We start from the raw sequence: 10852 nt of genomic DNA, 5'->3' as shown, positions 1-10852 counted from the left end.
TAAAGATTAAGTACAGTGATGCAGGTAAAGTGTTTCCCAGCAGCGACAACCACATTAAGAAATTATACTTAATGAGAAAAAGAAGAGGGAGGAAATAGGAATGATACATGTGTTACTTTCTCTCCAACTCCTGCCACTTCTCACAGCATATGTCTCATACTCTTCGATTCTATTGTAGACAGAAAACAATTTTTGACCATCAGCTTTGTGCATGCCTAGTCCGACTTTTACTATCATCAAAGGAATTAATGTTGTTGCAAGAAATGTAAGAATGCTGTTTGATGGCGAGAGGTCCTATATGGTGTTGAAGAGGAACAGAACTAGACACTAGGTAAAGGCGGTGAAAACAGTTGACTCAGTGTTATCACCATAGGGGAAAGATGCTTCAGAATGGAGCTGCATTCAATTTCTAATCTATAACAAGGACAAGTGAGGATTTTATAGCCAAGGAACCTAGTGAGGGGGTCAGTGGATGGAAAATTTCTAAGAGGAAACATTAGGGATAGATTCTTGCTAAACCAATTTAGTAAGATTCTTGCTGAAGGCAACATGGCCAGACTGATATCAAAGTAGGGCAAGAGAAACTTGGTCAGGTATCAAGTGTGATCAGATATTGAGGGTATGGGGATGACTTAGCAGGATTCTTGCTGAAAATGGGTTTGGCAGGGATCGACACGGAAAATCAAGACCTGTTTGACAAAAAGGTTCAGAAGGGCTTCATCGCAGTTTGGTCAAGGAGAGAGTCTGTCAGTGGGAATCAATGACAAACTGTGAGGGGAAGTCCTCTTTTCCTTTCCATTATCTCTTTCCCATTACTGTGGGTCCCATTAGGTACTGTGAATATTTTTAAAAAGATTTATTTACTTATTTTAGAGAGACAGAGAGAGAGAGAGAGAGAAAGAGAGAACAGGGGGCAGGGGCAGAGGGGACAGCACAGGGAGAGAATCTGAAGCAGATTCCTGATGCTGAGCATGAGGCCTGACTGTGGGGCTCAAACTCATGACCTTGAGATCATGACCTGAGCTGAAATCAAGAATCAGATGCTTAACTGACTGAGCCACCAGGTGCCCCTAGATAGTGTAATATTTAATGGCAGACCTTCATTGACTAGACATATAGGTTCATTTTTTGCAAGCAAATGTTGTTTGGAGAAGGAGAGTTGACGGGAGAGAGACTCTCCAATCAATGTGTCAGTTAGTCTTAACGTGATACTCAAAAATAATCTAGATATTTCTACTGGTTGTCACTTGGAAATGAGTAGGAGAACTCTGATGAGGTGTTTGAAAGAATAAAGTCTTAATTTTTTAAAAAGATTTATTTATTTATTTATTTATTTATTTATTTATTTATTTATTTATTTATGAGAAATGCAGAGAGACAGGCAGAGACACAGGCAGAGGGAGAAGCAGGCTCCCTGCGGGGAGCCTGATTGTGGGACTTGATCCCAGGACCCCGGGGTCACACCCTGAGCTGAAGGCAGATGCTCAACCACTGGCCCACCCATGCACCCCAAAGTCCCAAATTTTTAAAAGCTGACATATTTGGTCATTGTTATGTATCCTGTCCCAGCTGGTACATCTCTAGGTCTGGGGAAGCACAAATACAGTGAGCCCACGTGATTTGCTACTCCTAACGGTTGAATGAATCTGGAAGATGCCATTACCCATTACCTGTCCTGCATCCTCTTCACTCACATTTCCTTCATCCGAATATGCACTGTATCTTGTTGAAATTGTAGCAATTTCTTACTAAAGTATCTTGGTGCTTTGTTTTCATAGGGTAGGGCGTTCCCTTCATTAATCACCATGGCTTTTAAATTCTCACATTTACTGAATACAATACTTCCTCTGAGGCAATTGTAAAAACCTTTACTTATTCTACAGATATGGCAAACTAAACGATAATTTCTCTTTAGAAGCATTTTCTGCACAGTTAATGGTGACGGATTACTTTCACCCTTGAGATAAATGCGTGTGAATACACGCACACAAACTCCTTAGACACTTATACACGTAGATTCAGCAGGAACAGAGAGGAATAGTTTGATGCCATTTAACTAAAAGCTTTAATTTCGGAAGACAATTGGAAATTAGAGACAAACTCAAAGAAAGGAAAACAAGTTTAGAACTTGAGCGAAACCACTGTTTTCTCTATTCTCTGACCTTTGGCATATTATTTATCTAGTGGGTTTCAGCAAGCTTTCATATTTAGAAAAGGTCACATGAATAGCCAGATTCACGTACTGTATTTGAATAATGTAGGCAGCGGGGGGGCCAGAGAATGAGTGTACTTAGACTAGGAAGCGTGATTTTCCAGCCTGGTCTCATTTCTGCCCCCGATTTGTTGTTTGACCTGAGGTGAGTCATTCTCGTCTTTGTCTGTCAATGGTGATAATGAGATCTCTTCTTTCCTTTTCTAAAATAGATGTTGTGAAGAATGCAATAATCTCCCAACTGGCTTTTCCCCTATATGTACCAGCTCCTGAAACTAACTGGATACCACCTTCCTAAAATGCGGCTTTGTATTCCGGCCCCATGTTCAGATTTCCCTACATCTTCCTCATGGTACATCTTCCGTTTTAATATCCCATGTCTTCCCCATTTTAATCCCAAGCAATTGCTGACCTTCTTCAAAGTGCTAGACATTGTACCGGGCACTCTTAATATTAACTCTTATACCACCGTGAGCATAGCTATTTATGCTCATACCATCTTAAATATAAAGAACATAAAATCTTTAAAAGTATGAGTATGAGAGCAGGTCTTTTGCATCCTTGGCTTTTGCTCCTTCCACATGCATAGTCAAGCTGTTGCTACTTAGCACGTACCTTTATGTGCATGAGCATACAGGCACATGCTCTTTTATTTAGAACTTTATATTTATGCCCCACGTGCCTTCAAAAAAGATGTAAGGTGGGACGATGAGTTTGAAGTTGACCACAGCGCCACTACATTAAAAATAAACAAAAACATGAATATGAAAAGGAAGAGGAAACAGGCATCTTATCTCTGGAATGTTTCTCCAAACCGTTTACTGCTTGTACTGTCACCTCTCAAAGTCTCTTGCATGGACCATTGCAATGGCCACCTATCCTGCACCCCCTTCTGCTGTTACCCCTACAGAATTCATCTTCCATACAGAGGGTAGAGTGACCATTTTACAATACGAACCTGGGCATCTGCTTAAAATAGTCTATTTGTTCCCACTCAATTTAAGGCATGACCTTCAGGCTGTAAGTGACCTGCTTCATGCTCAGATCTCAACCCTTCTCCCCTTCCTCATCCACCTCATTAGTGGCTTTCTTAGAATAGTGTATCTGGCCCAAGGTGTTTTGCTTCAGTTGTCACCCCAACCTGGCACGTTCTAACACTGGATCTCTGTGTGAGTAGCATCTCCTCATTAAGGTATCAGCTCCTAGTTTGCTAGATCCAGGTCAGTATATGTAGCCATTCTCATACTGAGCTTTTAGAAGGGCTTCAGAGTATTTATCACATGGGTTCACTTTAATTTAGTTAACTCGTGCCTGCCAATATGCATGATATTGCTTCCCAGTCTTTCACAATTTCAAAAAAAACAAAACAAAACCTCCCTGTAATACGAATGATCACATATGCATATCAACACACTGAAAGGAGATTATTTATAGAAATAATTGTCTGAATTGGAATAACTAGATCAAAAGATATGGGATTATTTTTTGATAGATTTTTGCCAAGCCAGAGCATTTAATTTTATTTTTTTTCAGCTTTATTGAGGTAAAATTATCAAATAAAAATCTTATATATTTAAGGTGTACAATATGATGTTTTGATGTTTGTATACATTGTGGAATAATCACCTCAATCTAATTAAATAACACATCCATAACCTCAGATACCTCAGATAGTTACCTTTTTTTTTTTTTTTGGTATGTTAAAAACACTTAAGATCTATTCTCATAGCAAATTTCAAGGATACAATACAGAATTATTAACTATACTCACCATGCTGTATATTAGCTCCCCAGAACTTATTCCTCGTATAACTGAAAGTCTGTACCCTTTGACCAACATCTCCCCATTTTTCTCACCCTTCAGTCCCTTGGTAACCCCTGTTCTACTCAGAGAGTTTAATTTTAAAGCATAAGTCAGTGAAGGTAGTCATGACATGCAGCTTTATAAAGCTCTAACTTGATCCAAGGATACATCTTAAAAAGCCTTCAGGAGTGGATGTCTTGAATGCTTTTCCCTGATGTGCACTTTTCTCAGCAGGTCTTTAGATATGAAATGTTTTCCTGAATACAGCCTCCTGCATTCCCTGTTGCTAACTAAAGGATGAGCCACAGGCTTGAAGTACTGGAATAAGTATAAGAATTGACCTCCTGCTATGCACACTGAAAAGCCTGAGCTGTATTTTTTTTTCCCAGAAGGAGGGTACCAAGATTCTCTATGAGGATGAATCAAGAGGTCTCCTTTACTGAATACCCATCTCCTGCTTTTTCTCCATGCTCAGAAAGGCTGGCACCAAGGTCACCTCCTCTAGAAATTTCCCCTGACTATGTGCCAAAATGCAATCTTTCTCTTTTCTTCGCTCCATCCACACTTACTGGCTGCACTATTTACTTGGTGCTCAAAAATGCTATACTTTATTACTTATCTCTTTTTTTTGTCTTTCTTCCCTCACTTGGGGTGTGTAGAACTCAAAGGGCAGAGATGTTGCAACACCCCTCTTCTTATTTCTAAACCTAATTTAGAACTCATACCTCCTAATACAAACACAAGAAGGATCAGGAGACTGGCTATCCTCTACGGCTGGCAGGGTGTGGACCCTCCCCACTCTCCAACCAGTCCCCCTTTGGCCTGTGATATTCCAGTGGGAGACTACTGATCCCGAGCAGGAGCTGATCTCAGATGTGGAATATTTTCTTTCCACATGATTTTCCTACCAGTAAGAGCCTATGACCTTGGCTTCATTAGCTGTTTTCTAACCAACTGAACCCATGACTAAACATTTTTAGGGCAAAATTTCCATTACAACTCATTGTTAAGCTGGCCTCAAGAAGAAAACAAACTATAGCCCTGGAGGGGAGAAAAAAAGCGTCAGAAAGTTGCCAGTGAGAGAAAATTGGGGTTATATGGTCAGTCTACATGCCACGTCAGCTACGGTACGCTTCCTCTGTAATGAGCTATGCAGTGATCCATATATATATGATCTATATATATAGATCTCAAAAGACTGCTGAAATCAAATTTCTAGATGCAGTTATTATTGATGTTTTCACGTCCCGGCATAGTAACATTTGACAGGACTGCACAATTTTGCAATTTTGCTGGGGCAAAGCTAAGTGTCTCAGCTATGTGAGGAAGCTTTTGTTCTGATTTTTTTCTGAATGCTTTGCATATTATGGGCACTCAGTCCATTTGATTGACAGGGTATCTTCACAAGATAACTTAAAAGACTACAGGTACTTTTGCCCTGTTTCTAGGAAGAGAGCACTGACTGTGTCTACTGCACTTTGAAATAAAGGCTTGGGCAGCTAGGTGCCATGAGTCATGAGAGGACCAAAACCATCTGCTTTTGCCTAAATTTTTACTTATTAAGTTTGGCCTTTGATGCTAATACCTACTGACCTACTACTGCTCTTTGTTGTGAAAAAAAAAAAAACATTGTGTACATGCTTAGTACGGATTTGATGGAGCCTCTTGTTTATGAGCAGTTGGGATTATTTTAGTTCTCATCCTGTTGCTATTCAATATTTGACACACAAGCTTTAGTAAAGGGGAGATAAAAAGTGAAGGTAGAAATAAGAAGTAATTATTCAGGTAATTTAGGCTCCATAAATCTTTTTGTCTCATTTTAGCTTTTGAAGTTTAGATCTTTTGAAACCAATTTCAACCAAAGTCAAACTTAACACACTAAAGTTCGCCTTGTAATAAATGTGTTGTAGACAAAGGCAATTTTTTCCTACAGATTTGACTGCTTCTCTTAGCAAGTCTTAAACCAATTGTGCTTTTAAGATGTAAAAAGTATTATATATAATTTTTTAAAGCCTCAATATATTGTGGCATTTCTTGGCCTGCAATAACTCCAAAAATGCTTTCCAGTGACCTTAATTTTAAAATCTTTACAAATGCTCTTTTCTGTTAAGTATTTGGCGTTTTTCTTTAGTTCTGTCTTTGAAGCCCATTATAAAATTTTTTCACTCATTTCAATATCTCTCCTCTACCATTCATTCATTCATTCATTCATTCAATATACATTTATTGAATCCTAATCCTTGTGCAATATGAAAACATGCCTCCATTAAAGCAGTTTTTTCTTTGGTGGCGATGATAACCAATGCTTGAGCATCAAGTAAACATTTTTAGAAAGACTTCATTATCTATATATTGGTACTTTAAATGGGATGCTGTGTGATGGTACAAAGACTGAATATTCTCAATCTAGAAATTTTGGAAACAGTAGAGTGAATAAAGGCTAAGTCAGTAGTGAAGGGACTTTGATAAATCTCAGGATGCTCAGTCCGCTCAGTCCGCTGAAGGTGTTGTAAGGAGGTACATACAACACTGCAGACCCCTAACCGGGTAGAGTTGTTTAATTGGTATCCCTGACTCCTTCAGGCAGTATAATAATGCTTAATGATTATGGGAAAGCTTCTTTAATTCCTCATCTTTATGTAAGCAGAGACCCAGAAGTGAAAAAATGTCAAGCTCATTCCTTCAGTTTGGGTTGTTGGAAGGTGATTTGATGTCTTCCATCTGCATTGTTAAATGTCAAATATGTCAGTGGATTTTGATCATGGTTCTCACAATGATAAAAATGGCTGTGGATTGGTGATAAGACAGAAACAATTAGCATTTTTATCTTTTATTATGAGAAACTTTAAAACATATACAAAATAAATAGAATAGTATAATGAGCTATGAGCCCATCTTCCACCTTAAAAAATTATCAGTATTGAGTCTTCTTGTTTTATCTTTGCTTCCACTCACTCCCCAACCTTATTCAATAATAATTATTATAATTTACGAGTGGGTTGTGTTGTGTGTGTGAGGTACAAGTTAAAGACATTGAAATGCACAAACCTTAGCTGTACAGTTTTCAAAAATAAGTACACCCTTGTTACTCCACCTATACCATCAGCAACAGTGGGATTTATACTTATTATTGTGGATGCTATAAAGTCTGTAGGTACTCATATGGAAGAGAGGGAAACTCTTCCTCTATCTACTCCCTAATGCTCAGGCCTGGTAGTTGATTGTTATCCATGGGCTAAAGGACTTTAGTTGGATGAGCTTTTGCTTCCAAGCTAATAGGTCTTTAACATTATTCTCAATTATAGACTCTGAAATATCCTCCCCTTGTGCTCCTTCAAGGTACAAGGAAGAGGAGATAGCTATCATGAATCAGAGGAGAAGGAAGAAAAATCTCCAAGTCCCATGTTAAACCTCAGTGTCTTTGCTTGGTTAGAAAACTGGAAGGAATTAAAGTCAAAGTCTCTGTCTCAGGCTTTTACTTAAGTGAGGTAATATTTGTTTTTTCTTTATCACTAATTATTCATTTTTGAGCTCTAACTTAGTACCTTCATTATACCCTTTGAATTTTGTTACCTCGTAATAAGTCAGGATATTGATAAAATTTTAGTGTATCCAGGTATGTCTTAGCTGCGACTGTTGAAGTTGCGTAGTGTGGTTGAGTGGAGGCTGGGACATAGGAAAATATCTGGGGTGTTCTGGGCACTGTAAGCAGCAGAGAGTGTGGCTCCAAAAGGTTCTCTTCTGCCTACATTTCCTCTTTGTAGTTTTGCGCAGTCCAACCAGTTCAAAATACAGATCACTACTGCTAAATAAGCCTTTAATTCTATGTATCAGAGATACACACAATATTTCTCTCCCCACTTGGCACTGAAAATCACAAACGAACACAGAGATGTTTTTTAAATGAAGTCAGATTTTTTCACTTCTTGCCAAGATATTGTTACTTATTCACAGTGTGTGGCTATTTGCAAGGCTGATCATAATTCTGCAGAAAACTGCCTGTATTCCCATGTCACTCTTGAATAATCAAAATCCAGAGCTTCAATAAGGGTGCTCCTCATTTACAAGGTTAATTCTTCCAATAATGATGTCTACACTCTTGCACGCATTTCAGAACTGAGAATTTATTGCATTGGGCACAAACTCATTAGGTATGCAGTGCAAATAACCTTATTAAGAATGCAGGGAGAGGATATACATTGCTGTTCTGTTGGGTCAGAAGGGTAAACACAACAAGAAAATGAGGCATTTACCACTAAGTAGTCCAACTGATTTATTTTACTGTGCCTTTTTCATTTTTAGCCTTTTGATGCACAGGCTGCCTGGGTACTCTACCCTCACCGAGGCATTCATAGAGATTCTAAATTCTAGAGGGCATGGGAACTGTCCCAGAGAACAACACCAGGGACTACGCGTTAACTGAAGTTAGAATTGATAACAACGTTTCAGGTCAGTGTGAATTGGTAGTAAATCTGGTTTTGCTTTTGCGCTCCAGGTGTTTCTGTTAGGATTTGATAAAACATATGATGGAGAATTTCCCTGCTGGTATAAACAAAACTCGACTGATCTAGATCTAAGCAGTGACACAGCTCTAAGTAGAGACCAGAACCAAGACAGAACAGAATATATTAACCGTTCATCTATCTCCTCTATATTGTCTGTATTTCCAGTTCAACTCAGTGCTTTGATGGAAGAAAGTTGCTGTCTGCTTCTTTTCTGCCCAGAGATAGCACCCAGTATAGCAGCATGCCAATGGGAAGAACTCTGTCAACCAAGTGGTCTTCTGTGACGTGAGGTCACATTTTATATAACAGAAAACACTATATCAAAAGCTATAATATCCTCAGGGCCCTTCTTCCAAGAGCCACTTGGCTTAGTAGTATATACTTTTTCTAGTCCTTGGAGTAACAAAATATTTTTAGGAAGGTATCACTATCTTTCAAACTAGTACCAGTCACTGTAGCATTTCTTTACCTGACAATGATAATGATCATAGATTGCTACTTATTACTATAGATTTTACTGTATTATAAACATTGTAAACTTGAGTGAACTCACGAGAAAAGCATTTGGCCTTATGATGATCCCCAAATAAGAATCGTACCGAGTACATTTTATAATCTGTACATTTCTCTAAACAAATAGCTCATTGAGACTTATTCAGCATTCCATTTTCTGGTATGCAGGGAGAGGATGGAGTATCTTCCTTTCCTTCATTCATCTCTCTGAAGTTCATTTTTAGCTTATGTTGTTCTGTTCATGCTTATCTAGGAGAAAGATGGTTCCTCAGTTTTCATTGTTCCAAATCCCTGCCTCATGGAGGCAGAAATTTTAGTTACTTAAAATCTTAAATTAAATCAGATAGCAATGTTGACTCTCAATTGCAGAAAACAAAGAAAGATAGCTAATAGAAGACATAGGGTTGTGTGGTGAAAGGAGCAACAACCTAAAATTTCAGACGACCAGGGGTACATCTTCCAGGGATTTATAGATTAAAATCAATAAAGGTAAAATATGTTAGATAAAATCTGAAATTTTTATCAGTATGTCACCTCCTAATTCATTGGAGGCCAAATAATATGATCCACTCCACGTGGGCATTGTGGTACTGAATAAATGTTCCAAGCTTTTACTAACATGCCTCATTAGAGTCAGCTTCAACTAGACCCCTGAACATATTTCTTAAAAATCTAAACTGCTGGTGAAATAAAATTTCTCTTTCTTTGTCTCACTCAACCCTTCTAAAGGAGGTCTGGGTTGGGAGTGAGAAAGGGTGGGCTCCATTCCTTGCCCTGCTGCTGACCAGCTGGTGGTGACATTGAGTATTTAGCCCCTTGAGGCCTTGGTTTTCTGTTTGTCAGATGAAAGAGTTGGGCTACATAACTTAAGATTCTTTCCGTCTTTAAAATTCTTCTCTCAACATCTTTAAAAAAACTATTTTAATCCTTATTGATTATATAATACTCATCAATGATATTCTCTGACCTTGAAAATACTAGAACTGGGTACAAGAAATGTAAGACTGTCTCTAGTTGAGAACAAACATGGTAACCAGAGGGGAGGTGGGGTGGGAGGATGAGTTACATAGGTGATGGGGATCAAGGAGGGCACTTGTGATGAGCACATGGTGCTATATGGAAATGTACACCTGAAACTAATATTACACTGTATGTTAACTCACTAGAATTAAAATAAAAACTAAAAAAAAAAAAAAAAAAAAAAAGAAAAAAAGAGAAATAACTGAAGCAAATTAAGTCAGAGCCAGACTGAGAACAGGGAGACTCTTTATTGGCTTAGGAAGGGTCAGGTTCATGGATATGTGAACAAGGCAATCATATAGGGTCCCATGTTTAGGATTTGCTACAATGTGGGCATCTTGAAATTATTAATAATTTTATCTTTAAATTTATCTTCTATAATCAAAAATCATCCTGATGGGATGATGGAGCATGCACTGAAGTCATCTTCTCACATACGATCCTGCCTCCTGTCATCTCCTTATTTCCCCTGGTGGGGTGCCAAGTCATCCACTCCCTTGACTGCACCCAGTGACTTCTGCTGCCTTCTGTTCCCAGCATGAGTTTCAGCATGGGTGCAGAGAGGACACTTGTGAGGGTCTGTACTTGCCCAGCAGGTATCCTCATTCCCAAGGGAGCACAACATTAAATGAAAATAAAAGTCACTATGATAGTTTGAGAGACAATAGAACAGAAAAAGCTTTTCCCCTGCTTTGGAAAAGGGGCTCATATTATCATTTTGCACTGAGCTCTGCAAATTGTATAGTTAGCCTTCACCTTAGGCCTTTGTAAACATTTTCTTTACATGGATCAGATATT

At 38.5% G+C, this 10852-nt stretch overlaps 1 protein-coding gene across 1 annotated transcript in view; it reads left to right on the top strand.

Annotated features, from left to right (window-relative positions):
• Positions 1–7361: 7361 nt before the first annotated feature.
• Positions 7362–10852, top strand: part of ZPLD1 (zona pellucida like domain containing 1) — a 79348-nt gene continuing 75857 nt past the window's right edge. The window contains exons 1-2 of the mRNA XM_077883741.1: positions 7362–7504; positions 8319–8465. The gene's annotated coding sequence lies outside the window, so the exon portion shown is untranslated. The remainder of the gene's footprint in view (positions 7505–8318; positions 8466–10852) is intronic.

This window comes from Canis aureus, chromosome 35 (assembly GCF_053574225.1).
Source record: "Canis aureus isolate CA01 chromosome 35, VMU_Caureus_v.1.0, whole genome shotgun sequence".
Lineage (NCBI taxonomy): Eukaryota > Metazoa > Chordata > Mammalia > Carnivora > Canidae > Canis > Canis aureus.
The sequence above is the reverse complement of the archived record's forward strand: the minus strand, read 5'-3'. Positions and strand labels throughout refer to the sequence as shown.